The sequence below is a fragment of the Brachyhypopomus gauderio genome, unplaced genomic scaffold, assembly GCF_052324685.1.
Source record: "Brachyhypopomus gauderio isolate BG-103 unplaced genomic scaffold, BGAUD_0.2 sc92, whole genome shotgun sequence".
Classification (NCBI taxonomy): Eukaryota; Metazoa; Chordata; class Actinopteri; order Gymnotiformes; family Hypopomidae; genus Brachyhypopomus; species Brachyhypopomus gauderio.
This window is the reverse complement of record NW_027506913.1, coordinates 979,364-1,003,323: the sequence shown is the minus strand read 5'-3', so window position 1 is coordinate 1,003,323 and position 23,960 is coordinate 979,364. Positions and strand designations below refer to the sequence as shown.

The 23,960-nt window shown below is 42.0% G+C and overlaps 37 non-coding genes across 37 annotated transcripts; 19 read left to right on the top strand and 18 right to left on the bottom strand.

Annotated features, from left to right (window-relative positions):
- The first annotated feature begins 237 nt into the window (after positions 1 to 237).
- On the top strand, positions 238 to 309 carry trnaw-cca (transfer RNA tryptophan (anticodon CCA)). The gene has a single exon. It is a non-coding gene; the product is annotated as a tRNA-Trp (tRNA).
- A 352-nt stretch (positions 310 to 661) lies between these two features.
- trnag-ucc (transfer RNA glycine (anticodon UCC)) lies at positions 662 to 733 on the bottom strand. Its single transcript has one exon. It is a non-coding gene; the product is annotated as a tRNA-Gly (tRNA).
- An 815-nt stretch (positions 734 to 1,548) lies between these two features.
- Positions 1,549 to 1,620, top strand: trnaw-cca (transfer RNA tryptophan (anticodon CCA)). The gene has a single exon. It is a non-coding gene; the product is annotated as a tRNA-Trp (tRNA).
- A 352-nt stretch (positions 1,621 to 1,972) lies between these two features.
- trnag-ucc (transfer RNA glycine (anticodon UCC)) lies at positions 1,973 to 2,044 on the bottom strand. Its single transcript has one exon. It is a non-coding gene; the product is annotated as a tRNA-Gly (tRNA).
- Positions 2,045 to 2,859: 815 nt separating this feature from the next.
- On the top strand, positions 2,860 to 2,931 carry trnaw-cca (transfer RNA tryptophan (anticodon CCA)). Its single transcript has one exon. It is a non-coding gene; the product is annotated as a tRNA-Trp (tRNA).
- Positions 2,932 to 3,283: 352 nt separating this feature from the next.
- On the bottom strand, positions 3,284 to 3,355 carry trnag-ucc (transfer RNA glycine (anticodon UCC)). Its single transcript has one exon. It is a non-coding gene; the product is annotated as a tRNA-Gly (tRNA).
- An 815-nt stretch (positions 3,356 to 4,170) lies between these two features.
- Positions 4,171 to 4,242, top strand: trnaw-cca (transfer RNA tryptophan (anticodon CCA)). The gene has a single exon. It is a non-coding gene; the product is annotated as a tRNA-Trp (tRNA).
- Positions 4,243 to 4,594: 352 nt separating this feature from the next.
- On the bottom strand, positions 4,595 to 4,666 carry trnag-ucc (transfer RNA glycine (anticodon UCC)). Its single transcript has one exon. It is a non-coding gene; the product is annotated as a tRNA-Gly (tRNA).
- An 815-nt stretch (positions 4,667 to 5,481) lies between these two features.
- On the top strand, positions 5,482 to 5,553 carry trnaw-cca (transfer RNA tryptophan (anticodon CCA)). The gene has a single exon. It is a non-coding gene; the product is annotated as a tRNA-Trp (tRNA).
- Positions 5,554 to 5,905: 352 nt separating this feature from the next.
- trnag-ucc (transfer RNA glycine (anticodon UCC)) lies at positions 5,906 to 5,977 on the bottom strand. The gene has a single exon. It is a non-coding gene; the product is annotated as a tRNA-Gly (tRNA).
- An 815-nt stretch (positions 5,978 to 6,792) lies between these two features.
- On the top strand, positions 6,793 to 6,864 carry trnaw-cca (transfer RNA tryptophan (anticodon CCA)). Its single transcript has one exon. It is a non-coding gene; the product is annotated as a tRNA-Trp (tRNA).
- A 352-nt stretch (positions 6,865 to 7,216) lies between these two features.
- Positions 7,217 to 7,288, bottom strand: trnag-ucc (transfer RNA glycine (anticodon UCC)). The gene has a single exon. It is a non-coding gene; the product is annotated as a tRNA-Gly (tRNA).
- An 815-nt stretch (positions 7,289 to 8,103) lies between these two features.
- trnaw-cca (transfer RNA tryptophan (anticodon CCA)) lies at positions 8,104 to 8,175 on the top strand. The gene has a single exon. It is a non-coding gene; the product is annotated as a tRNA-Trp (tRNA).
- A 352-nt stretch (positions 8,176 to 8,527) lies between these two features.
- trnag-ucc (transfer RNA glycine (anticodon UCC)) lies at positions 8,528 to 8,599 on the bottom strand. The gene has a single exon. It is a non-coding gene; the product is annotated as a tRNA-Gly (tRNA).
- Positions 8,600 to 9,414: 815 nt separating this feature from the next.
- Positions 9,415 to 9,486, top strand: trnaw-cca (transfer RNA tryptophan (anticodon CCA)). Its single transcript has one exon. It is a non-coding gene; the product is annotated as a tRNA-Trp (tRNA).
- A 352-nt stretch (positions 9,487 to 9,838) lies between these two features.
- On the bottom strand, positions 9,839 to 9,910 carry trnag-ucc (transfer RNA glycine (anticodon UCC)). Its single transcript has one exon. It is a non-coding gene; the product is annotated as a tRNA-Gly (tRNA).
- Positions 9,911 to 10,725: 815 nt separating this feature from the next.
- Positions 10,726 to 10,797, top strand: trnaw-cca (transfer RNA tryptophan (anticodon CCA)). Its single transcript has one exon. It is a non-coding gene; the product is annotated as a tRNA-Trp (tRNA).
- Positions 10,798 to 11,149: 352 nt separating this feature from the next.
- trnag-ucc (transfer RNA glycine (anticodon UCC)) lies at positions 11,150 to 11,221 on the bottom strand. Its single transcript has one exon. It is a non-coding gene; the product is annotated as a tRNA-Gly (tRNA).
- An 815-nt stretch (positions 11,222 to 12,036) lies between these two features.
- trnaw-cca (transfer RNA tryptophan (anticodon CCA)) lies at positions 12,037 to 12,108 on the top strand. Its single transcript has one exon. It is a non-coding gene; the product is annotated as a tRNA-Trp (tRNA).
- A 352-nt stretch (positions 12,109 to 12,460) lies between these two features.
- Positions 12,461 to 12,532, bottom strand: trnag-ucc (transfer RNA glycine (anticodon UCC)). The gene has a single exon. It is a non-coding gene; the product is annotated as a tRNA-Gly (tRNA).
- An 815-nt stretch (positions 12,533 to 13,347) lies between these two features.
- Positions 13,348 to 13,419, top strand: trnaw-cca (transfer RNA tryptophan (anticodon CCA)). The gene has a single exon. It is a non-coding gene; the product is annotated as a tRNA-Trp (tRNA).
- A 352-nt stretch (positions 13,420 to 13,771) lies between these two features.
- On the bottom strand, positions 13,772 to 13,843 carry trnag-ucc (transfer RNA glycine (anticodon UCC)). Its single transcript has one exon. It is a non-coding gene; the product is annotated as a tRNA-Gly (tRNA).
- An 815-nt stretch (positions 13,844 to 14,658) lies between these two features.
- Positions 14,659 to 14,730, top strand: trnaw-cca (transfer RNA tryptophan (anticodon CCA)). Its single transcript has one exon. It is a non-coding gene; the product is annotated as a tRNA-Trp (tRNA).
- A 352-nt stretch (positions 14,731 to 15,082) lies between these two features.
- Positions 15,083 to 15,154, bottom strand: trnag-ucc (transfer RNA glycine (anticodon UCC)). The gene has a single exon. It is a non-coding gene; the product is annotated as a tRNA-Gly (tRNA).
- An 815-nt stretch (positions 15,155 to 15,969) lies between these two features.
- trnaw-cca (transfer RNA tryptophan (anticodon CCA)) lies at positions 15,970 to 16,041 on the top strand. The gene has a single exon. It is a non-coding gene; the product is annotated as a tRNA-Trp (tRNA).
- A 352-nt stretch (positions 16,042 to 16,393) lies between these two features.
- Positions 16,394 to 16,465, bottom strand: trnag-ucc (transfer RNA glycine (anticodon UCC)). The gene has a single exon. It is a non-coding gene; the product is annotated as a tRNA-Gly (tRNA).
- Positions 16,466 to 17,280: 815 nt separating this feature from the next.
- trnaw-cca (transfer RNA tryptophan (anticodon CCA)) lies at positions 17,281 to 17,352 on the top strand. The gene has a single exon. It is a non-coding gene; the product is annotated as a tRNA-Trp (tRNA).
- A 352-nt stretch (positions 17,353 to 17,704) lies between these two features.
- Positions 17,705 to 17,776, bottom strand: trnag-ucc (transfer RNA glycine (anticodon UCC)). The gene has a single exon. It is a non-coding gene; the product is annotated as a tRNA-Gly (tRNA).
- An 815-nt stretch (positions 17,777 to 18,591) lies between these two features.
- Positions 18,592 to 18,663, top strand: trnaw-cca (transfer RNA tryptophan (anticodon CCA)). Its single transcript has one exon. It is a non-coding gene; the product is annotated as a tRNA-Trp (tRNA).
- Positions 18,664 to 19,015: 352 nt separating this feature from the next.
- trnag-ucc (transfer RNA glycine (anticodon UCC)) lies at positions 19,016 to 19,087 on the bottom strand. The gene has a single exon. It is a non-coding gene; the product is annotated as a tRNA-Gly (tRNA).
- An 815-nt stretch (positions 19,088 to 19,902) lies between these two features.
- Positions 19,903 to 19,974, top strand: trnaw-cca (transfer RNA tryptophan (anticodon CCA)). The gene has a single exon. It is a non-coding gene; the product is annotated as a tRNA-Trp (tRNA).
- A 352-nt stretch (positions 19,975 to 20,326) lies between these two features.
- On the bottom strand, positions 20,327 to 20,398 carry trnag-ucc (transfer RNA glycine (anticodon UCC)). The gene has a single exon. It is a non-coding gene; the product is annotated as a tRNA-Gly (tRNA).
- An 815-nt stretch (positions 20,399 to 21,213) lies between these two features.
- trnaw-cca (transfer RNA tryptophan (anticodon CCA)) lies at positions 21,214 to 21,285 on the top strand. Its single transcript has one exon. It is a non-coding gene; the product is annotated as a tRNA-Trp (tRNA).
- Positions 21,286 to 21,637: 352 nt separating this feature from the next.
- trnag-ucc (transfer RNA glycine (anticodon UCC)) lies at positions 21,638 to 21,709 on the bottom strand. The gene has a single exon. It is a non-coding gene; the product is annotated as a tRNA-Gly (tRNA).
- An 815-nt stretch (positions 21,710 to 22,524) lies between these two features.
- trnaw-cca (transfer RNA tryptophan (anticodon CCA)) lies at positions 22,525 to 22,596 on the top strand. The gene has a single exon. It is a non-coding gene; the product is annotated as a tRNA-Trp (tRNA).
- A 352-nt stretch (positions 22,597 to 22,948) lies between these two features.
- Positions 22,949 to 23,020, bottom strand: trnag-ucc (transfer RNA glycine (anticodon UCC)). Its single transcript has one exon. It is a non-coding gene; the product is annotated as a tRNA-Gly (tRNA).
- Positions 23,021 to 23,835: 815 nt separating this feature from the next.
- On the top strand, positions 23,836 to 23,907 carry trnaw-cca (transfer RNA tryptophan (anticodon CCA)). The gene has a single exon. It is a non-coding gene; the product is annotated as a tRNA-Trp (tRNA).
- The last annotated feature ends 53 nt before the right edge of the window (positions 23,908 to 23,960 follow it).

Genomic DNA, 23,960 nt, shown 5'->3' with positions numbered 1-23,960 from the left:
AACACAGAATCATGCATAGACTACTCAGGTTGAGAAGAAAGCAGAGAGCTCAGGGATTCTGCCTGAAGATTCCCTCCCTTTGGTACGTTCTTCCCTCACCATTACTCTCCTCTTGAATTGGTGAAACTTTAAGGCAGACGAGAGGGAATGAAAAAAATCAAAATACATTGGAAGAGCTATTGAACTAAAACATCTGACTGCCTTGTTCCATTTTTTTAGCTAGACTTCTACGTATTAGACCTCGTGGCGCAACGGTAGCGCGTCTGACTCCAGATCAGAAGGTTACGTGTTCAAATCACGTCGGGGTCAAAAGCTTCTTTAAAGCAACATGAAAATGGGGCCGCAGCTTCAGCATGCAGGTCTCTTTGGCCTCGTTCTGATTTTGAGAAATAACAACGCTTTGTATCACTTCATTTAAAAACGATGTAAGAGTCACGGTCATCTGTGCAGCTGTGAGTAAGGTGTCAATGTAACCAGAACATATTAAAGCACAGTGTTTTTGAAGGTGTTGACTCCTATATCGTTCTGTATTGCATGAGTTATCTCTGAAGGTAAAAAGCAGGAGCAATCTGTAAAACATGAGCTTTGGTTGCCATCAATAAACGTGAGTGGCAAAGTACCACGTTTTGTGAATAACATCAGGTATCCATGTATAATGAGATGCGTTGGCCGGGAATCGAACCCGGGTCAACTGCTTGGAAGGCAGCTATGCTCACCACTATACCACCAACACCTACATATGTCTCTTTACCTTGCATCTTGGCCATTGCAGTCTCCCATAACTGGATCGCTTCTCACATGCATAAAAGCACTTATCAAGCCACTACAGCACCTGGCTGCCTTTAAGCCTCTATTATTGCTTTATTCGTGCCACCATCCCTTCAAGATGCCGACAAGACATGCAACAAGAATCTTCTCTGTCAGTCCACAAGGTGGTGGAATGGACTTCCGCTGACAGTCCGTAAGGTCCAATCAATGGTTGTCTTCAACGCAAACTGAAGAATCAAAACTTTATGTAGTCACTAAGACTTGAATACTCATGGAAAAATAAGAAACTAAACTAAAACACATTTACTTTCTTCTCATCTTCGTTCCAATCTTGCCAGGTCTTTAACTTGATGCTATTCTTCACACTCACCAATCTATTGTAACATGAGAAAGTTTTTCTTTTCGTTACTTCACTTTCTGAAGTAACTCTGCTCAAGAGCCTTTCTTGAAAGGTCCTCCGTTTTGTTACATCTCAGGTGCATGATAAACAAGAAAAGTTACCTTTAGCTGTATTGCCTTTCAAGGGCCGAATCGACAGATACTAACACAGAATCATGCATAGACTACTCAGGTTGAGAAGAAAGCAGAGAGCTCAGGGATTCTGCCTGAAGATTCCCTCCCTTTGGTACGTTCTTCCCTCACCATTACTCTCCTCTTGAATTGGTGAAACTTTAAGGCAGACGAGAGGGAATGAAAAAAATCAAAATACATTGGAAGAGCTATTGAACTAAAACATCTGACTGCCTTGTTCCATTTTTTTAGCTAGACTTCCACGTATTAGACCTCGTGGCGCAACGGTAGCGCGTCTGACTCCAGATCAGAAGGTTACGTGTTCAAATCACGTCGGGGTCAAAAGCTTCTTTATAGCAACATGAAAATGGGGCCGCAGCTTCAGCATGCAGGTCTCTTTGGCCTCGTTCTGATTTTGAGAAATAACAACGCTTTGTATCACTTCATTTAAAAACGATGTAAGAGTCACGGTCATCTGTGCAGCTGTGAGTAAGGTGTCAATGTAACCAGAACATATTAAAGCACAGTGTTTTTGAAGGTGTTGACTCCTATATCGTTCTGTATTGCATGAGTTATCTCTGAAGGTAAAAAGCAGGAGCAATCTGTAAAACATGAGCTTTGGTTGCCATCAATAAACGTGAGTGGCAAAGTACCACGTTTTGTGAATAACATCAGGTATCCATGTATAATGAGATGCGTTGGCCGGGAATCGAACCCGGGTCAACTGCTTGGAAGGCAGCTATGCTCACCACTATACCACCAACACCTACATATGTCTCTTTACCTTGCATCTTGGCCATTGCAGTCTCCCATAACTGGATCGCTTCTCACATGCATAAAAGCACTTATCAAGCCACTACAGCACCTGGCTGCCTTTAAGCCTCTATTATTGCTTTATTCGTGCCACCATCCCTTCAAGATGCCGACAAGACATGCAACAAGAATCTTCTCTGTCAGTCCACAAGGTGGTGGAATGGACTTCCGCTGACAGTCCGTAAGGTCCAATCAATGGTTGTCTTCAACGCAAACTGAAGAATCAAAACTTTATGTAGTCACTAAGACTTGAATACTCATGGAAAAATAAGAAACTAAACTAAAACACATTTACTTTCTTCTCATCTTCGTTCCAATCTTGCCAGGTCTTTAACTTGATGCTATTCTTCACACTCACCAATCTATTGTAACATGAGAAAGTTTTTCTTTTCGTTACTTCACTTTCTGAAGTAACTCTGCTCAAGAGCCTTTCTTGAAAGGTCCTCCGTTTTGTTACATCTCAGGTGCATGATAAACAAGAAAAGTTACCTTTAGCTGTATTGCCTTTCAAGGGCCGAATCGACAGATACTAACACAGAATCATGCATAGACTACTCAGGTTGAGAAGAAAGCAGAGAGCTCAGGGATTCTGCCTGAAGATTCCCTCCCTTTGGTACGTTCTTCCCTCACCATTACTCTCCTCTTGAATTGGTGAAACTTTAAGGCAGACGAGAGGGAATGAAAAAAATCAAAATACATTGGAAGAGCTATTGAACTAAAACATCTGACTGCCTTGTTCCATTTTTTTAGCTAGACTTCTACGTATTAGACCTCGTGGCGCAACGGTAGCGCTTCTGACTCCAGATCAGAAGGTTACGTGTTCAAATCACGTCGGGGTCAAAAGCTTCTTTAAAGCAACATGAAAATGGGGCCGCAGCTTCAGCATGCAGGTCTCTTTGGCCTCGTTCTGATTTTGAGAAATAACAACGCTTTGTATCACTTCATTTAAAAACGATGTAAGAGTCACGGTCATCTGTGCAGCTGTGAGTAAGGTGTCAATGTAACCAGAACATATTAAAGCACAGTGTTTTTGAAGGTGTTGACTCCTATATCGTTCTGTATTGCATGAGTTATCTCTGAAGGTAAAAAGCAGGAGCAATCTGTAAAACATGAGCTTTGGTTGCCATCAATAAACGTGAGTGGCAAAGTACCACGTTTTGTGAATAACATCAGGTATCCATGTATAATGAGATGCGTTGGCCGGGAATCGAACCCGGGTCAACTGCTTGGAAGGCAGCTATGCTCACCACTATACCACCAACACCTACATATGTCTCTTTACCTTGCATCTTGGCCATTGCAGTCTCCCATAACTGGATCGCTTCTCACATGCATAAAAGCACTTATCAAGCCACTACAGCACCTGGCTGCCTTTAAGCCTCTATTATTGCTTTATTCGTGCCACCATCCCTTCAAGATGCCGACAAGACATGCAACAAGAATCTTCTCTGTCAGTCCACAAGGTGGTGGAATGGACTTCCGCTGACAGTCCGTAAGGTCCAATCAATGGTTGTCTTCAACGCAAACTGAAGAATCAAAACTTTATGTAGTCACTAAGACTTGAATACTCATGGAAAAATAAGAAACTAAACTAAAACACATTTACTTTCTTCTCATCTTCGTTCCAATCTTGCCAGGTCTTTAACTTGATGCTATTCTTCACACTCACCAATCTATTGTAACATGAGAAAGTTTTTCTTTTCGTTACTTCACTTTCTGAAGTAACTCTGCTCAAGAGCCTTTCTTGAAAGGTCCTCCGTTTTGTTACATCTCAGGTGCATGATAAACAAGAAAAGTTACCTTTAGCTGTATTGCCTTTCAAGGGCCGAATCGACAGATACTAACACAGAATCATGCATAGACTACTCAGGTTGAGAAGAAAGCAGAGAGCTCAGGGATTCTGCCTGAAGATTCCCTCCCTTTGGTACGTTCTTCCCTCACCATTACTCTCCTCTTGAATTGGTGAAACTTTAAGGCAGACGAGAGGGAATGAAAAAAATCAAAATACATTGGAAGAGCTATTGAACTAAAACATCTGACTGCCTTGTTCCATTTTTTTAGCTAGACTTCTACGTATTAGACCTCGTGGCGCAACGGTAGCGCGTCTGACTCCAGATCAGAAGGTTACGTGTTCAAATCACGTCGGGGTCAAAAGCTTCTTTAAAGCAACATGAAAATGGGGCCGCAGCTTCAGCATGCAGGTCTCTTTGGCCTCGTTCTGATTTTGAGAAATAACAACGCTTTGTATCACTTCATTTAAAAACGATGTAAGAGTCACGGTCATCTGTGCAGCTGTGAGTAAGGTGTCAATGTAACCAGAACATATTAAAGCACAGTGTTTTTGAAGGTGTTGACTCCTATATCGTTCTGTATTGCATGAGTTATCTCTGAAGGTAAAAAGCAGGAGCAATCTGTAAAACATGAGCTTTGGTTGCCATCAATAAACGTGAGTGGCAAAGTACCACGTTTTGTGAATAACATCAGGTATCCATGTATAATGAGATGCGTTGGCCGGGAATCGAACCCGGGTCAACTGCTTGGAAGGCAGCTATGCTCACCACTATACCACCAACACCTACATATGTCTCTTTACCTTGCATCTTGGCCATTGCAGTCTCCCATAACTGGATCGCTTCTCACATGCATAAAAGCACTTATCAAGCCACTACAGCACCTGGCTGCCTTTAAGCCTCTATTATTGCTTTATTCGTGCCACCATCCCTTCAAGATGCCGACAAGACATGCAACAAGAATCTTCTCTGTCAGTCCACAAGGTGGTGGAATGGACTTCCGCTGACAGTCCGTAAGGTCCAATCAATGGTTGTCTTCAACGCAAACTGAAGAATCAAAACTTTATGTAGTCACTAAGACTTGAATACTCATGGAAAAATAAGAAACTAAACTAAAACACATTTACTTTCTTCTCATCTTCGTTCCAATCTTGCCAGGTCTTTAACTTGATGCTATTCTTCACACTCACCAATCTATTGTAACATGAGAAAGTTTTTCTTTTCGTTACTTCACTTTCTGAAGTAACTCTGCTCAAGAGCCTTTCTTGAAAGGTCCTCCGTTTTGTTACATCTCAGGTGCATGATAAACAAGAAAAGTTACCTTTAGCTGTATTGCCTTTCAAGGGCCGAATCGACAGATACTAACACAGAATCATGCATAGACTACTCAGGTTGAGAAGAAAGCAGAGAGCTCAGGGATTCTGCCTGAAGATTCCCTCCCTTTGGTACGTTCTTCCCTCACCATTACTCTCCTCTTGAATTGGTGAAACTTTAAGGCAGACGAGAGGGAATGAAAAAAATCAAAATACATTGGAAGAGCTATTGAACTAAAACATCTGACTGCCTTGTTCCATTTTTTTAGCTAGACTTCTACGTATTAGACCTCGTGGCGCAACGGTAGCGCGTCTGACTCCAGATCAGAAGGTTACGTGTTCAAATCACGTCGGGGTCAAAAGCTTCTTTATAGCAACATGAAAATGGGGCCGCAGCTTCAGCATGCAGGTCTCTTTGGCCTCGTTCTGATTTTGAGAAATAACAACGCTTTGTATCACTTCATTTAAAAACGATGTAAGAGTCACGGTCATCTGTGCAGCTGTGAGTAAGGTGTCAATGTAACCAGAACATATTAAAGCACAGTGTTTTTGAAGGTGTTGACTCCTATATCGTTCTGTATTGCATGAGTTATCTCTGAAGGTAAAAAGCAGGAGCAATCTGTAAAACATGAGCTTTGGTTGCCATCAATAAACGTGAGTGGCAAAGTACCACGTTTTGTGAATAACATCAGGTATCCATGTATAATGAGATGCGTTGGCCGGGAATCGAACCCGGGTCAACTGCTTGGAAGGCAGCTATGCTCACCACTATACCACCAACACCTACATATGTCTCTTTACCTTGCATCTTGGCCATTGCAGTCTCCCATAACTGGATCGCTTCTCACATGCATAAAAGCACTTATCAAGCCACTACAGCACCTGGCTGCCTTTAAGCCTCTATTATTGCTTTATTCGTGCCACCATCCCTTCAAGATGCCGACAAGACATGCAACAAGAATCTTCTCTGTCAGTCCACAAGGTGGTGGAATGGACTTCCGCTGACAGTCCGTAAGGTCCAATCAATGGTTGTCTTCAACGCAAACTGAAGAATCAAAACTTTATGTAGTCACTAAGACTTGAATACTCATGGAAAAATAAGAAACTAAACTAAAACACATTTACTTTCTTCTCATCTTCGTTCCAATCTTGCCAGGTCTTTAACTTGATGCTATTCTTCACACTCACCAATCTATTGTAACATGAGAAAGTTTTTCTTTTCGTTACTTCACTTTCTGAAGTAACTCTGCTCAAGAGCCTTTCTTGAAAGGTCCTCCGTTTTGTTACATCTCAGGTGCATGATAAACAAGAAAAGTTACCTTTAGCTGTATTGCCTTTCAAGGGCCGAATCGACAGATACTAACACAGAATCATGCATAGACTACTCAGGTTGAGAAGAAAGCAGAGAGCTCAGGGATTCTGCCTGAAGATTCCCTCCCTTTGGTACGTTCTTCCCTCACCATTACTCTCCTCTTGAATTGGTGAAACTTTAAGGCAGACGAGAGGGAATGAAAAAAATCAAAATACATTGGAAGAGCTATTGAACTAAAACATCTGACTGCCTTGTTCCATTTTTTTAGCTAGACTTCTACGTATTAGACCTCGTGGCGCAACGGTAGCGCGTCTGACTCCAGATCAGAAGGTTACGTGTTCAAATCACGTCGGGGTCAAAAGCTTCTTTAAAGCAACATGAAAATGGGGCCGCAGCTTCAGCATGCAGGTCTCTTTGGCCTCGTTCTGATTTTGAGAAATAACAACGCTTTGTATCACTTCATTTAAAAACGATGTAAGAGTCACGGTCATCTGTGCAGCTGTGAGTAAGGTGTCAATGTAACCAGAACATATTAAAGCACAGTGTTTTTGAAGGTGTTGACTCCTATATCGTTCTGTATTGCATGAGTTATCTCTGAAGGTAAAAAGCAGGAGCAATCTGTAAAACATGAGCTTTGGTTGCCATCAATAAACGTGAGTGGCAAAGTACCACGTTTTGTGAATAACATCAGGTATCCATGTATAATGAGATGCGTTGGCCGGGAATCGAACCCGGGTCAACTGCTTGGAAGGCAGCTATGCTCACCACTATACCACCAACACCTACATATGTCTCTTTACCTTGCATCTTGGCCATTGCAGTCTCCCATAACTGGATCGCTTCTCACATGCATAAAAGCACTTATCAAGCCACTACAGCACCTGGCTGCCTTTAAGCCTCTATTATTGCTTTATTCGTGCCACCATCCCTTCAAGATGCCGACAAGACATGCAACAAGAATCTTCTCTGTCAGTCCACAAGGTGGTGGAATGGACTTCCGCTGACAGTCCGTAAGGTCCAATCAATGGTTGTCTTCAACGCAAACTGAAGAATCAAAACTTTATGTAGTCACTAAGACTTGAATACTCATGGAAAAATAAGAAACTAAACTAAAACACATTTACTTTCTTCTCATCTTCGTTCCAATCTTGCCAGGTCTTTAACTTGATGCTATTCTTCACACTCACCAATCTATTGTAACATGAGAAAGTTTTTCTTTTCGTTACTTCACTTTCTGAAGTAACTCTGCTCAAGAGCCTTTCTTGAAAGGTCCTCCGTTTTGTTACATCTCAGGTGCATGATAAACAAGAAAAGTTACCTTTAGCTGTATTGCCTTTCAAGGGCCGAATCGACAGATACTAACACAGAATCATGCATAGACTACTCAGGTTGAGAAGAAAGCAGAGAGCTCAGGGATTCTGCCTGAAGATTCCCTCCCTTTGGTACGTTCTTCCCTCACCATTACTCTCCTCTTGAATTGGTGAAACTTTAAGGCAGACGAGAGGGAATGAAAAAAATCAAAATACATTGGAAGAGCTATTGAACTAAAACATCTGACTGCCTTGTTCCATTTTTTTAGCTAGACTTCTACGTATTAGACCTCGTGGCGCAACGGTAGCGCGTCTGACTCCAGATCAGAAGGTTACGTGTTCAAATCACGTCGGGGTCAAAAGCTTCTTTATAGCAACATGAAAATGGGGCCGCAGCTTCAGCATGCAGGTCTCTTTGGCCTCGTTCTGATTTTGAGAAATAACAACGCTTTGTATCACTTCATTTAAAAACGATGTAAGAGTCACGGTCATCTGTGCAGCTGTGAGTAAGGTGTCAATGTAACCAGAACATATTAAAGCACAGTGTTTTTGAAGGTGTTGACTCCTATATCGTTCTGTATTGCATGAGTTATCTCTGAAGGTAAAAAGCAGGAGCAATCTGTAAAACATGAGCTTTGGTTGCCATCAATAAACGTGAGTGGCAAAGTACCACGTTTTGTGAATAACATCAGGTATCCATGTATAATGAGATGCGTTGGCCGGGAATCGAACCCGGGTCAACTGCTTGGAAGGCAGCTATGCTCACCACTATACCACCAACACCTACATATGTCTCTTTACCTTGCATCTTGGCCATTGCAGTCTCCCATAACTGGATCGCTTCTCACATGCATAAAAGCACTTATCAAGCCACTACAGCACCTGGCTGCCTTTAAGCCTCTATTATTGCTTTATTCGTGCCACCATCCCTTCAAGATGCCGACAAGACATGCAACAAGAATCTTCTCTGTCAGTCCACAAGGTGGTGGAATGGACTTCCGCTGACAGTCCGTAAGGTCCAATCAATGGTTGTCTTCAACGCAAACTGAAGAATCAAAACTTTATGTAGTCACTAAGACTTGAATACTCATGGAAAAATAAGAAACTAAACTAAAACACATTTACTTTCTTCTCATCTTCGTTCCAATCTTGCCAGGTCTTTAACTTGATGCTATTCTTCACACTCACCAATCTATTGTAACATGAGAAAGTTTTTCTTTTCGTTACTTCACTTTCTGAAGTAACTCTGCTCAAGAGCCTTTCTTGAAAGGTCCTCCGTTTTGTTACATCTCAGGTGCATGATAAACAAGAAAAGTTACCTTTAGCTGTATTGCCTTTCAAGGGCCGAATCGACAGATACTAACACAGAATCATGCATAGACTACTCAGGTTGAGAAGAAAGCAGAGAGCTCAGGGATTCTGCCTGAAGATTCCCTCCCTTTGGTACGTTCTTCCCTCACCATTACTCTCCTCTTGAATTGGTGAAACTTTAAGGCAGACGAGAGGGAATGAAAAAAATCAAAATACATTGGAAGAGCTATTGAACTAAAACATCTGACTGCCTTGTTCCATTTTTTTAGCTAGACTTCTACGTATTAGACCTCGTGGCGCAACGGTAGCGCGTCTGACTCCAGATCAGAAGGTTACGTGTTCAAATCACGTCGGGGTCAAAAGCTTCTTTATAGCAACATGAAAATGGGGCCGCAGCTTCAGCATGCAGGTCTCTTTGGCCTCGTTCTGATTTTGAGAAATAACAACGCTTTGTATCACTTCATTTAAAAACGATGTAAGAGTCACGGTCATCTGTGCAGCTGTGAGTAAGGTGTCAATGTAACCAGAACATATTAAAGCACAGTGTTTTTGAAGGTGTTGACTCCTATATCGTTCTGTATTGCATGAGTTATCTCTGAAGGTAAAAAGCAGGAGCAATCTGTAAAACATGAGCTTTGGTTGCCATCAATAAACGTGAGTGGCAAAGTACCACGTTTTGTGAATAACATCAGGTATCCATGTATAATGAGATGCGTTGGCCGGGAATCGAACCCGGGTCAACTGCTTGGAAGGCAGCTATGCTCACCACTATACCACCAACACCTACATATGTCTCTTTACCTTGCATCTTGGCCATTGCAGTCTCCCATAACTGGATCGCTTCTCACATGCATAAAAGCACTTATCAAGCCACTACAGCACCTGGCTGCCTTTAAGCCTCTATTATTGCTTTATTCGTGCCACCATCCCTTCAAGATGCCGACAAGACATGCAACAAGAATCTTCTCTGTCAGTCCACAAGGTGGTGGAATGGACTTCCGCTGACAGTCCGTAAGGTCCAATCAATGGTTGTCTTCAACGCAAACTGAAGAATCAAAACTTTATGTAGTCACTAAGACTTGAATACTCATGGAAAAATAAGAAACTAAACTAAAACACATTTACTTTCTTCTCATCTTCGTTCCAATCTTGCCAGGTCTTTAACTTGATGCTATTCTTCACACTCACCAATCTATTGTAACATGAGAAAGTTTTTCTTTTCGTTACTTCACTTTCTGAAGTAACTCTGCTCAAGAGCCTTTCTTGAAAGGTCCTCCGTTTTGTTACATCTCAGGTGCATGATAAACAAGAAAAGTTACCTTTAGCTGTATTGCCTTTCAAGGGCCGAATCGACAGATACTAACACAGAATCATGCATAGACTACTCAGGTTGAGAAGAAAGCAGAGAGCTCAGGGATTCTGCCTGAAGATTCCCTCCCTTTGGTACGTTCTTCCCTCACCATTACTCTCCTCTTGAATTGGTGAAACTTTAAGGCAGACGAGAGGGAATGAAAAAAATCAAAATACATTGGAAGAGCTATTGAACTAAAACATCTGACTGCCTTGTTCCATTTTTTTAGCTAGACTTCTACGTATTAGACCTCGTGGCGCAACGGTAGCGCGTCTGACTCCAGATCAGAAGGTTACGTGTTCAAATCACGTCGGGGTCAAAAGCTTCTTTAAAGCAACATGAAAATGGGGCCGCAGCTTCAGCATGCAGGTCTCTTTGGCCTCGTTCTGATTTTGAGAAATAACAACGCTTTGTATCACTTCATTTAAAAACGATGTAAGAGTCACGGTCATCTGTGCAGCTGTGAGTAAGGTGTCAATGTAACCAGAACATATTAAAGCACAGTGTTTTTGAAGGTGTTGACTCCTATATCGTTCTGTATTGCATGAGTTATCTCTGAAGGTAAAAAGCAGGAGCAATCTGTAAAACATGAGCTTTGGTTGCCATCAATAAACGTGAGTGGCAAAGTACCACGTTTTGTGAATAACATCAGGTATCCATGTATAATGAGATGCGTTGGCCGGGAATCGAACCCGGGTCAACTGCTTGGAAGGCAGCTATGCTCACCACTATACCACCAACACCTACATATGTCTCTTTACCTTGCATCTTGGCCATTGCAGTCTCCCATAACTGGATCGCTTCTCACATGCATAAAAGCACTTATCAAGCCACTACAGCACCTGGCTGCCTTTAAGCCTCTATTATTGCTTTATTCGTGCCACCATCCCTTCAAGATGCCGACAAGACATGCAACAAGAATCTTCTCTGTCAGTCCACAAGGTGGTGGAATGGACTTCCGCTGACAGTCCGTAAGGTCCAATCAATGGTTGTCTTCAACGCAAACTGAAGAATCAAAACTTTATGTAGTCACTAAGACTTGAATACTCATGGAAAAATAAGAAACTAAACTAAAACACATTTACTTTCTTCTCATCTTCGTTCCAATCTTGCCAGGTCTTTAACTTGATGCTATTCTTCACACTCACCAATCTATTGTAACATGAGAAAGTTTTTCTTTTCGTTACTTCACTTTCTGAAGTAACTCTGCTCAAGAGCCTTTCTTGAAAGGTCCTCCGTTTTGTTACATCTCAGGTGCATGATAAACAAGAAAAGTTACCTTTAGCTGTATTGCCTTTCAAGGGCCGAATCGACAGATACTAACACAGAATCATGCATAGACTACTCAGGTTGAGAAGAAAGCAGAGAGCTCAGGGATTCTGCCTGAAGATTCCCTCCCTTTGGTACGTTCTTCCCTCACCATTACTCTCCTCTTGAATTGGTGAAACTTTAAGGCAGACGAGAGGGAATGAAAAAAATCAAAATACATTGGAAGAGCTATTGAACTAAAACATCTGACTGCCTTGTTCCATTTTTTTAGCTAGACTTCTACGTATTAGACCTCGTGGCGCAACGGTAGCGCGTCTGACTCCAGATCAGAAGGTTACGTGTTCAAATCACGTCGGGGTCAAAAGCTTCTTTAAAGCAACATGAAAATGGGGCCGCAGCTTCAGCATGCAGGTCTCTTTGGCCTCGTTCTGATTTTGAGAAATAACAACGCTTTGTATCACTTCATTTAAAAACGATGTAAGAGTCACGGTCATCTGTGCAGCTGTGAGTAAGGTGTCAATGTAACCAGAACATATTAAAGCACAGTGTTTTTGAAGGTGTTGACTCCTATATCGTTCTGTATTGCATGAGTTATCTCTGAAGGTAAAAAGCAGGAGCAATCTGTAAAACATGAGCTTTGGTTGCCATCAATAAACGTGAGTGGCAAAGTACCACGTTTTGTGAATAACATCAGGTATCCATGTATAATGAGATGCGTTGGCCGGGAATCGAACCCGGGTCAACTGCTTGGAAGGCAGCTATGCTCACCACTATACCACCAACACCTACATATGTCTCTTTACCTTGCATCTTGGCCATTGCAGTCTCCCATAACTGGATCGCTTCTCACATGCATAAAAGCACTTATCAAGCCACTACAGCACCTGGCTGCCTTTAAGCCTCTATTATTGCTTTATTCGTGCCACCATCCCTTCAAGATGCCGACAAGACATGCAACAAGAATCTTCTCTGTCAGTCCACAAGGTGGTGGAATGGACTTCCGCTGACAGTCCGTAAGGTCCAATCAATGGTTGTCTTCAACGCAAACTGAAGAATCAAAACTTTATGTAGTCACTAAGACTTGAATACTCATGGAAAAATAAGAAACTAAACTAAAACACATTTACTTTCTTCTCATCTTCGTTCCAATCTTGCCAGGTCTTTAACTTGATGCTATTCTTCACACTCACCAATCTATTGTAACATGAGAAAGTTTTTCTTTTCGTTACTTCACTTTCTGAAGTAACTCTGCTCAAGAGCCTTTCTTGAAAGGTCCTCCGTTTTGTTACATCTCAGGTGCATGATAAACAAGAAAAGTTACCTTTAGCTGTATTGCCTTTCAAGGGCCGAATCGACAGATACTAACACAGAATCATGCATAGACTACTCAGGTTGAGAAGAAAGCAGAGAGCTCAGGGATTCTGCCTGAAGATTCCCTCCCTTTGGTACGTTCTTCCCTCACCATTACTCTCCTCTTGAATTGGTGAAACTTTAAGGCAGACGAGAGGGAATGAAAAAAATCAAAATACATTGGAAGAGCTATTGAACTAAAACATCTGACTGCCTTGTTCCATTTTTTTAGCTAGACTTCTACGTATTAGACCTCGTGGCGCAACGGTAGCGCGTCTGACTCCAGATCAGAAGGTTACGTGTTCAAATCACGTCGGGGTCAAAAGCTTCTTTAAAGCAACATGAAAATGGGGCCGCAGCTTCAGCATGCAGGTCTCTTTGGCCTCGTTCTGATTTTGAGAAATAACAACGCTTTGTATCACTTCATTTAAAAACGATGTAAGAGTCACGGTCATCTGTGCAGCTGTGAGTAAGGTGTCAATGTAACCAGAACATATTAAAGCACAGTGTTTTTGAAGGTGTTGACTCCTATATCGTTCTGTATTGCATGAGTTATCTCTGAAGGTAAAAAGCAGGAGCAATCTGTAAAACATGAGCTTTGGTTGCCATCAATAAACGTGAGTGGCAAAGTACCACGTTTTGTGAATAACATCAGGTATCCATGTATAATGAGATGCGTTGGCCGGGAATCGAACCCGGGTCAACTGCTTGGAAGGCAGCTATGCTCACCACTATACCACCAACACCTACATATGTCTCTTTACCTTGCATCTTGGCCATTGCAGTCTCCCATAACTGGATCGCTTCTCACATGCATAAAAGCACTTATCAAGCCACTACAGCACCTGGCTGCCTTTAAGCCTCTATTATTGCTTTATTCGTGCCACCATCCCTTCAAGATGCCGACAAGACATGCAACAAGAATCTTCTCTGTCAGTCCACAAGGTGGTGGAATGGACTTCCGCTGACAGTCCGTAAGGTCCAATCAATGGTTGTCTTCAACGCAAACTGAAGAATCAAAACTTTATGTAGTCACTAAGACTTGAATACTCATGGAAAAATAAGAAACTAAACTAAAACACATTTACTTTCTTCTCATCTTCGTTCCAATCTTGCCAGGTCTTTAACTTGATGCTATTCTTCACACTCACCAATCTATTGTAACATGAGAAAGTTTTTCTTTTCGTTACTTCACTTTCTGAAGTAACTCTGCTCAAGAGCCTTTCTTGAAAGGTCCTCCGTTTTGTTACATCTCAGGTGCATGATAAACAAGAAAAGTTACCTTTAGCTGTATTGCCTTTCAAGGGCCGAATCGACAGATACTAACACAGAATCATGCATAGACTACTCAGGTTGAGAAGAAAGCAGAGAGCTCAGGGATTCTGCCTGAAGATTCCCTCCCTTTGGTACGTTCTTCCCTCATCATTACTCTCCTCTTGAATTGGTGAAACTTTAAGGCAGACGAGAGGGAATGAAAAAAATCAAAATACATTGGAAGAGCTATTGAACTAAAACATCTGACTGCCTTGTTCCATTTTTTTAGCTAGACTTCTACGTATTAGACCTCGTGGCGCAACGGTAGCGCGTCTGACTCCAGATCAGAAGGTTACGTGTTCAAATCACGTCGGGGTCAAAAGCTTCTTTATAGCAACATGAAAATGGGGCCGCAGCTTCAGCATGCAGGTCTCTTTGGCCTCGTTCTGATTTTGAGAAATAACAACGCTTTGTATCACTTCATTTAAAAACGATGTAAGAGTCACGGTCATCTGTGCAGCTGTGAGTAAGGTGTCAATGTAACCAGAACATATTAAAGCACAGTGTTTTTGAAGGTGTTGACTCCTATATCGTTCTGTATTGCATGAGTTATCTCTGAAGGTAAAAAGCAGGAGCAATCTGTAAAACATGAGCTTTGGTTGCCATCAATAAACGTGAGTGGCAAAGTACCACGTTTTGTGAATAACATCAGGTATCCATGTATAATGAGATGCGTTGGCCGGGAATCGAACCCGGGTCAACTGCTTGGAAGGCAGCTATGCTCACCACTATACCACCAACACCTACATATGTCTCTTTACCTTGCATCTTGGCCATTGCAGTCTCCCATAACTGGATCGCTTCTCACATGCATAAAAGCACTTATCAAGCCACTACAGCACCTGGCTGCCTTTAAGCCTCTATTATTGCTTTATTCGTGCCACCATCCCTTCAAGATGCCGACAAGACATGCAACAAGAATCTTCTCTGTCAGTCCACAAGGTGGTGGAATGGACTTCCGCTGACAGTCCGTAAGGTCCAATCAATGGTTGTCTTCAACGCAAACTGAAGAATCAAAACTTTATGTAGTCACTAAGACTTGAATACTCATGGAAAAATAAGAAACTAAACTAAAACACATTTACTTTCTTCTCATCTTCGTTCCAATCTTGCCAGGTCTTTAACTTGATGCTATTCTTCACACTCACCAATCTATTGTAACATGAGAAAGTTTTTCTTTTCGTTACTTCACTTTCTGAAGTAACTCTGCTCAAGAGCCTTTCTTGAAAGGTCCTCCGTTTTGTTACATCTCAGGTGCATGATAAACAAGAAAAGTTACCTTTAGCTGTATTGCCTTTCAAGGGCCGAATCGACAGATACTAACACAGAATCATGCATAGACTACTCAGGTTGAGAAGAAAGCAGAGAGCTCAGGGATTCTGCCTGAAGATTCCCTCCCTTTGGTACGTTCTTCCCTCATCATTACTCTCCTCTTGAATTGGTGAAACTTTAAGGCAGACGAGAGGGAATGAAAAAAATCAAAATACATTGGAAGAGCTATTGAACTAAAACATCTGACTGCCTTGTTCCATTTTTTTAGCTAGACTTCTACGTATTAGACCTCGTGGCGCAACGGTAGCGCGTCTGACTCCAGATCAGAAGGTTACGTGTTCAAATCACGTCGGGGTCAAAAGCTTCTTTATAGCAACATGAAAATGGGGCCGCAGCTTCAGCATGCAGGTCTCTTTGGCCTCGTTCTGATTTTGAGAAATAACAACGCTTTGTATCACTTCATTTAAAAACGATGTAAGAGTCACGGTCATCTGTGCAGCTGTGAGTAAGGTGTCAATGTAACCAGAACATATTAAAGCACAGTGTTTTTGAAGGTGTTGACTCCTATATCGTTCTGTATTGCATGAGTTATCTCTGAAGGTAAAAAGCAGGAGCAATCTGTAAAACATGAGCTTTGGTTGCCATCAATAAACGTGAGTGGCAAAGTACCACGTTTTGTGAATAACATCAGGTATCCATGTATAATGAGATGCGTTGGCCGGGAATCGAACCCGGGTCAACTGCTTGGAAGGCAGCTATGCTCACCACTATACCACCAACACCTACATATGTCTCTTTACCTTGCATCTTGGCCATTGCAGTCTCCCATAACTGGATCGCTTCTCACATGCATAAAAGCACTTATCAAGCCACTACAGCACCTGGCTGCCTTTAAGCCTCTATTATTGCTTTATTCGTGCCACCATCCCTTCAAGATGCCGACAAGACATGCAACAAGAATCTTCTCTGTCAGTCCACAAGGTGGTGGAATGGACTTCCGCTGACAGTCCGTAAGGTCCAATCAATGGTTGTCTTCAACGCAAACTGAAGAATCAAAACTTTATGTAGTCACTAAGACTTGAATACTCATGGAAAAATAAGAAACTAAACTAAAACACATTTACTTTCTTCTCATCTTCGTTCCAATCTTGCCAGGTCTTTAACTTGATGCTATTCTTCACACTCACCAATCTATTGTAACATGAGAAAGTTTTTCTTTTCGTTACTTCACTTTCTGAAGTAACTCTGCTCAAGAGCCTTTCTTGAAAGGTCCTCCGTTTTGTTACATCTCAGGTGCATGATAAACAAGAAAAGTTACCTTTAGCTGTATTGCCTTTCAAGGGCCGAATCGACAGATACTAACACAGAATCATGCATAGACTACTCAGGTTGAGAAGAAAGCAGAGAGCTCAGGGATTCTGCCTGAAGATTCCCTCCCTTTGGTACGTTCTTCCCTCACCATTACTCTCCTCTTGAATTGGTGAAACTTTAAGGCAGACGAGAGGGAATGAAAAAAATCAAAATACATTGGAAGAGCTATTGAACTAAAACATCTGACTGCCTTGTTCCATTTTTTTAGCTAGACTTCTACGTATTAGACCTCGTGGCGCAACGGTAGCGCGTCTGACTCCAGATCAGAAGGTTACGTGTTCAAATCACGTCGGGGTCAAAAGCTTCTTTATAGCAACATGAAAATGGGGCCGCAGCTTCAGCATGCAGGTCTCTTTGGCCTCGTTCTGATTTTGAGAAATAACAACGCTTTGTATCACTTCATTTAAAAACGATGTAAGAGTCACGGTCATCTGTGCAGCTGTGAGTAAGGTGTCAATGTAACCAGAACATATTAAAGCACAGTGTTTTTGAAGGTGTTGACTCCTATATCGTTCTGTATTGCATGAGTTATCTCTGAAGGTAAAAAGCAGGAGCAATCTGTAAAACATGAGCTTTGGTTGCCATCAATAAACGTGAGTGGCAAAGTACCACGTTTTGTGAATAACATCAGGTATCCATGTATAATGAGATGCGTTGGCCGGGAATCGAACCCGGGTCAACTGCTTGGAAGGCAGCTATGCTCACCACTATACCACCAACACCTACATATGTCTCTTTACCTTGCATCTTGGCCATTGCAGTCTCCCATAACTGGATCGCTTCTCACATGCATAAAAGCACTTATCAAGCCACTACAGCACCTGGCTGCCTTTAAGCCTCTATTATTGCTTTATTCGTGCCACCATCCCTTCAAGATGCCGACAAGACATGCAACAAGAATCTTCTCTGTCAGTCCACAAGGTGGTGGAATGGACTTCCGCTGACAGTCCGTAAGGTCCAATCAATGGTTGTCTTCAACGCAAACTGAAGAATCAAAACTTCATGTAGTCACTAACACTTGAATACTCATGGAAAAATAAGAAACTAAACTAAAACACATTTACTTTCTTCTCATCTTCGTTCCAATCTTGCCAGGTCTTTAACTTGATGCTATTCTTCACACTCACCAATCTATTGTAACATGAGAAAGTTTTTCTTTTCGTTACTTCACTTTCTGAAGTAACTCTGCTCAAGAGCCTTTCTTGAAAGGTCCTCCGTTTTGTTACATCTCAGGTGCATGATAAACAAGAAAAGTTACCTTTAGCTGTATTGCCTTTCAAGGGCCGAATCGACAGATACTAACACAGAATCATGCATAGACTACTCAGGTTGAGAAGAAAGCAGAGAGCTCAGGGATTCTGCCTGAAGATTCCCTCCCTTTGGTACGTTCTTCCCTCACCATTACTCTCCTCTTGAATTGGTGAAACTTTAAGGCAGACGAGAGGGAATGAAAAAAATCAAAATACATTGGAAGAGCTATTGAACTAAAACATCTGACTGCCTTGTTCCATTTTTTTAGCTAGACTTCTACGTATTAGACCTCGTGGCGCAACGGTAGCGCGTCTGACTCCAGATCAGAAGGTTACGTGTTCAAATCACGTCGGGGTCAAAAGCTTCTTTATAGCAACATGAAAATGGGACCGCAGCTTCAGCATGCAGGTCTCTTTGGCCTCGTTCTGATTTTGAGAAATAACAACGCTTTGTATCACTTCATTTAAAAACGATGTAAGAGTCACGGTCATCTGTGCAGCTGTGAGTAAGGTGTCAATGTAACCAGAACATATTAAAGCACAGTGTTTTTGAAGGTGTTGACTCCTATATCGTTCTGTATTGCATGAGTTATCTCTGAAGGTAAAAAGCAGGAGCAATCTGTAAAACATGAGCTTTGGTTGCCATCAATAAACGTGAGTGGCAAAGTACCACGTTTTGTGAATAACATCAGGTATCCATGTATAATGAGATGCGTTGGCCGGGAATCGAACCCGGGTCAACTGCTTGGAAGGCAGCTATGCTCACCACTATACCACCAACGCCTACATATGTCTCTTTACCTTGCATCTTGGCCATTGCAGTCTCCCATAACTGGATCGCTTCTCACATGCATAAAAGCACTTATCAAGCCACTACAGCACCTGGCTGCCTTTAAGCCTCTATTATTGCTTTATTCGTGCCACCATCCCTTCAAGATGCCGACAAGACATGCAACAAGAATCTTCTCTGTCAGTCCACAAGGTGGTGGAATGGACTTCCGCTGACAGTCCGTAAGGTCCAATCAATGGTTGTCTTCAACGCAAACTGAAGAATCAAAACTTCATGTAGTCACTAACACTTGAATACTCATGGAAAAATAAGAAACTAAACTAAAACACATTTACTTTCTTCTCATCTTCGTTCCAATCTTGCCAGGTCTTTAACTTGATGCTATTCTTCACACTCACCAATCTATTGTAACATGAGAAAGTTTTTCTTTTCGTTACTTCACTTTCTGAAGTAACTCTGCTCAAGAGCCTTTCTTGAAAGGTCCTCCGTTTTGTTACATCTCAGGTGCATGATAAACAAGAAAAGTTACCTTTAGCTGTATTGCCTTTCAAGGGCCGAATCGACAGATACTAACACAGAATCATGCATAGACTACTCAGGTTGAGAAGAAAGCAGAGAGCTCAGGGATTCTGCCTGAAGATTCCCTCCCTTTGGTACGTTCTTCCCTCACCATTACTCTCCTCTTGAATTGGTGAAACTTTAAGGCAGACGAGAGGGAATGAAAAAAATCAAAATACATTGGAAGAGCTATTGAACTAAAACATCTGACTGCCTTGTTCCATTTTTTTAGCTAGACTTCTACGTATTAGACCTCGTGGCGCAACGGTAGCGCGTCTGACTCCAGATCAGAAGGTTACGTGTTCAAATCACGTCGGGGTCAAAAGCTTCTTTATAGCAACATGAAAATGGGGCCGCAGCTTCAGCATGCAGGTCTCTTTGGCCTCGTTCTGATTTTGAGAAATAACAACGCTTTGTATCACTTCATTTAAAAACGATGTAAGAGTCACGGTCATCTGTGCAGCTGTGAGTAAGGTGTCAATGTAACCAGAACATATTAAAGCACAGTGTTTTTGAAGGTGTTGACTCCTATATCGTTCTGTATTGCATGAGTTATCTCTGAAGGTAAAAAGCAGGAGCAATCTGTAAAACATGAGCTTTGGTTGCCATCAATAAACGTGAGTGGCAAAGTACCACGTTTTGTGAATAACATCAGGTATCCATGTATAATGAGATGCGTTGGCCGGGAATCGAACCCGGGTCAACTGCTTGGAAGGCAGCTATGCTCACCACTATACCACCAACGCCTACATATGTCTCTTTACCTTGCATCTTGGCCATTGCAGTCTCCCATAACTGGATCGCTTCTCACATGCATAAAAGCACTTATCAAGCCACTACAGCACCTGGCTGCCTTTAAGCCTCTATTATTGCTTTATTCGTGCCACCATCCCTTCAAGATGCCGACAAGACATGCAACAAGAATCTTCTCTGTCAGTCCACAAGGTGGTGGAATGGACTTCCGCTGACAGTCCGTAAGGTCCAATCAATGGTTGTCTTCAACGCAAACTGAAGAATCAAAACTTCATGTAGTCACTAACACTTGAATACTCATGGAAAAATAAGAAACTAAACTAAAACACATTTACTTTCTTCTCATCTTCGTTCCAATCTTGCCAGGTCTTTAACTTGATGCTATTCTTCACACTCACCAATCTATTGTAACATGAGAATGTTTTTCTTTTCGTTACTTCACTTTCTGAAGTAACTCTGCTCAAGAGCCTTTCTTGAAAGGTCCTCCGTTTTGTTACATCTCAGGTGCATGATAAACAAGAAACGTTACCTTTAGCTGTATTGCCTTTCAAGGGCCGAATCGACAGATACTAACACAGAATCATGCATAGACTACTCAGGTTGAGAAGAAAGCAGAGAGCTCAGGGATTCTGCCTGAAGATTCCCTCCCTTTGGTACGTTCTTCCCTCACCATTACTCTCCTCTTGAATTGGTGAAACTTTAAGGCAGACAAGAGGGAATGAAAAAAATCTAAATACATTGGAAGAGCTATTGAACTAAAACATCTGACTGCCTTGTTCCATTTTTTTAGCTAGACTTCTACGTATTAGACCTCGTGGCGCAACGGTAGCGCGTCTGACTCCAGATCAGAAGGTTACGTGTTCAAATCACGTCGGGGTCAAAAGCTTCTTTATAGCAACATGAAAATGGGGCCGCAGCTTCAGCATGCAGGTCTCTTTGGCCTCATTCTGATTTTGAGAAATAACAACGCTTTGTATCACTTCATTTAAAAACGATGTAAGAGTCACGGTCATCTGTGCAGCTGTGAGTAAGGTGTCAATGTAACCAGAACATATTAAAGCACAGTGTTTTTGAAGGTGTTGACTCCTATATCGTTCTGTATTGCATGAGTTATCTCTGAAGGTAAAAAGCAGGAGCAATCTGTAAAATATGAGCTTTGGTTGCCATCAATAAACGTGAGTGGCAAAGTACCACGTTTTGTGAATAACATCAGGTATCCATGTATAATGAGATGCGTTGGCCGGGAATCGAACCCGGGTCAACTGCTTGGAAGGCAGCTATGTTCACCACTATACCACCAACGCCTACATATGTCTCTTTACCTTGCATCTTGGCCATTGCAGTCTCCCATAACTGGATCGCTTCTCACATGCATAAAAGCACTTATCAAGCCACTACAGCACCTGGCTGCCTTTAAGCCTTTATTATTGCTTTATTCGTGCCACAATCCCTTCAAGATGCCGACAAGACATGCAACAAGAATCTTCTCTGTCAGTCCACAAGGTGGTGGAATGGACTTCCGCTGACAGTCCGTAAGGTCCAATCAATGGTTGTCTTCAACGCAAACTGAAGAATCAAAACTTCATGTAGTCACTAAGACTTGAATACTCATGGAAAAATAAGAAACTAAACTAAAACACATTTACTTTCTTCTCATCTTCGTTCCAATCTTGCCAGGTCTTTAACTTGATGCTATTCTTCACACTCACCAATCTATTGTAACATGAGAATGTTTTTCTTTTCGTTACTTCACTTTCTGAAGTAACTCTGCTCAAGAGCCTTTCTTGAAAGGTCCTCCGTTTTGTTACATCTCAGGTGCATGATAAACAAGAAACGTTACCTTTAGCTGTATTGCCTTTCAAGGGCCGAATCGACAGATACTAACACAGAATCATGCATAGACTACTCAGGTTGAGAAGAAAGCAGAGAGCTCAGGGATTCTGCCTGAAGATTCCCTCCCTTTGGTACGTTTTTCCCTCACCATTACTCTCCTCTTGAATTGGTGAAACTTTAAGGCAGACGAGAGGGAATGAAAAAAATCAAAATACATTGGAAGAGCTATTGAACTAAAACATCTGACTGCCTTATTCCATTTTTTTAGCTAGACTTCTACGTATTAGACCTCGTGGCGCAACGGTAGCGCGTCTGACTCCAGATCAGAAGGTTACGTGTTCAAATCACGTCGGGGTCAAAAGCTTCTTTATAGCAACATGAAAATGGGGCCGCAGCTTCAGCATGCAGGTCTCTTTGGCCTCATTCTGATTTTGAGAAATAACAACGCTTTGTATCACTTCATTTAAAAACGATGTAAGAGTCACGGTCATCTGTGCAGCTGTGAGTAAGGTGTCAATGTAACCAGAACATATTAAAGCACAGTGTTTTTGAAGGTGTTGACTCCTATTTCGTTCTGTATTGCATGAGTTATCTCTGAAGGTAAAAAGCAGGAGCAATCTGTAAAACATGAGCTTTGGTTGCCATCAATAAACGTGAGTGGCAAAGTACCACGTTTTGTGAATAACATCAGGTATCCATGTATAATGAGATGCGTTGGCCGGGAATCGAACCCGGGTCAACTGCTTGGAAGGCAGCTATGCTCACCACTATACCACCAACGCCTACATATGTCTCTTTACCTTGCATCTTGGCCATTGCAGTCTCCCATAACTGGATCGCTTCTCACATGCATAAAAGCACTTATCAAGCCACTACAGCACCTGGCTGCCTTTAAGCCTCTATTATTGCTTTTTTCGTGCCACCATCCCTTCAAGATGCCGACAAGACATGCAACAAGAATCTTCTCTGTCAGTCCACAAGGTGGTGGAATGGACTTCCGCTGACAGTCCGTAAGGTCCAATCAATGGTTGTCTTCAACGCAAACTGAAGAATCAAAACTTCATGTAGTCACTAAGACTTGAATACTCATGGAAAAATAAGAAACTAAACTAAAACACATTTACTTTCTTCTCATCTTCGTTCCAATCTTGCCAGGTCTTTAACTTGATGCTATTCTTCACACTCACCAATCTATTGTAACATGAGAATGTTTTTCTTTTCGTTACTTCACTTTCTGAAGTAACTCTGCTCAAGAGCCTTTCTTGAAAGGTCCTCCGTTTTGTTACATCTCAGGTGCATGATAAACAAGAAACGTTACCTTTAGCTGTATTGCCTTTCAAGGGCCGAATCGACAGATACTAACACAGAATCATGCATAGACTACTCAGGTTGAGAAGAAAGCAGAGAGCTCAGGGATTCTGCCTGAAGATTCCCTCCCTTTGGTACGTTCTTCCCTCACCATTACTCTCCTCTTGAATTGGTGAAACTTTAAGGCAGACGAGAGGGAATGAAAAAAATCAAAATACATTGGAAGAGCTATTGAACTAAAACATCTGACTGCCTTGTTCCATTATTTTAGCTAGACTTCTACGTATTAGACCTCGTGGCGCAACGGTAGCGCGTCTGACTCCAGATCAGAAGGTTACGTGTTCAAATCACGTCGGGGTCAAAAGCTTCTTTATAGCAACATGAAAATGGGGCCGCAGCTTCAGCATGCAGGTC